At 53.1% G+C, this 1,728-nt stretch overlaps 1 pseudogene; it reads left to right on the top strand.

Annotated features, from left to right (window-relative positions):
* The first annotated feature begins 64 nt into the window (after positions 1-64).
* Positions 65-859, top strand: LOC112618090 (annotated as a pseudogene).
* The last annotated feature ends 869 nt before the right edge of the window (positions 860-1,728 follow it).

Genomic DNA, 1,728 nt, shown 5'->3' on the forward strand with positions numbered 1-1,728 from the left:
GCCCAGCCGGGAAATGCCTGCATGGGCTCATTAGAGACACTGATCATGTCTGTTTTCCTTTCAGCCAAACCCAAGCAAGGGTCCTCAGCACCCAGGCCTGTGCAGGCTTCACGTGGCTGGACGACCCTCTGCAAGGGGGACAGGCAGGCCCCTCCAGGCCCACCAGCCCGGTTCCAGCGGCCCATTTGGTTAGTTTACCCACCATGGGCACCTCGTTTTTCCACATCTTGTCCTGGTGTGGCTGTCCGGGAAGACATCTACCCTCTGGGCACTTGGGGTGTGCCCAGCCCGGCCCCGGCTCAGGGAAGCCCTCAGGGTTCCTGGAGATTCCTGGAGTGGAACTCGATGCCCCGGCTCCCAACGGACCTAGATGTAGGGGGCCCTTGGTTCCCCCATTATGATTTCGAACAGAGCTGCTGGGTCCGTGTCCCTTCTGAATGTATCCTGGACAGCCCCGGGACTGTAGGACAGGGCCAGCTCTGGAAGCCCATGGGAACCCTGACACCAGACCCTGCCCAGGCCCATCAGGACTGAGGGAGGTTGGGAGACATCCCACTGCAACAGGGCACCCCATCTGCGGACAAGAGACTTGCACCCAATTTCTACAATGGCACCGTATCCCAGGAAGACCAGCTGGCCACCTGCTGGCAGGCGGAACACCCTGCGGAGGGGGTGAGATTGGCTTTCACTGCACTGAGCCACAGTGTGGACGTGGACTTCAGCCCTGCACTGCACCCAGCACTGATTCCGACCAGGACAGCTCCTTCACAGCTAGGGACGAGCAGCAGCGCGCTCCCACCGCAGGGCCTTGCCCCTGCTCCTCTACTTGGAAAGTTCTCAGTTCCCTCCAGGCTTCTAGAAGCATCTGGGACAGGGCTCATGGCTGGATAACTTCCCAAGACTTAACAACCCAAGCCAGCTTCACATCCTCATTTTATTTTGTGTTAAACTTATGAAAATTTATTAAGAAAGTGTGCAGCTCAAAAGACCTTCACAGATGGAACACACGAGCCCCCAGATCACAAAGCCAACCATGCCCAGCCCCTCCCAGCACCCCCAGCCATGTGACCAGCTTTCTGAATTCTGATGACACCGTGTGCCTGCCTTTGTATTTGCAACTCATAGATGTGTAACCCCCTTCATGTTTTAAAATAAATGTTTTCTGTTGAAATTATTTTAGCTATAAAAGATTGAAAAGGCACTACAGTGGCCTCCTACACCTTCCATCGAGCTGCCCCTAATAATGACGTTTTGTAGTACCATGGCACATAAGAAATTTAGGTTGGGTGTGGTGGCTCACACCTGTAATCCCAGCAATTTGAGAGCTCAAGGCAGGACATTCAGATTCACTTTAGTCTAGAAGTCTGGGACCAGCCTGGGAAACACAGGTGGACCCTGTCTCTAGAGAAAAGTGAAAGAAATTAGCCAGGCATGGTGGCGGGTGCCTATGGTCCCACCTAGTCAGGAGGCTGAGGCAGAACTGCTGGAGCCCATGAGTTCCAAGAAGCAGTGAGCCATGACTGCACCACTGCACTCCAGCCTGGGTAACCGAGTGAGACTTTACCTCTTAAAAGAAAATAAGAACTTTAACGTGGGTACAATCCTATTAACTAAATAATAATGTGAACTATTATCTAAGGTTATTAAGGCTGGAATTTTCCCATTTTTGCCTAACTTCTCATACCTGTCCCAAGATCCCACCTCAGACTCACCCTCTGCCTTCAGCTC

The sequence above is a fragment of the Theropithecus gelada genome, unplaced genomic scaffold (genome assembly GCF_003255815.1).
Source record: "Theropithecus gelada isolate Dixy unplaced genomic scaffold, Tgel_1.0 HiC_scaffold_9504, whole genome shotgun sequence".
Taxonomy (NCBI): Eukaryota; Metazoa; Chordata; class Mammalia; order Primates; family Cercopithecidae; genus Theropithecus; species Theropithecus gelada.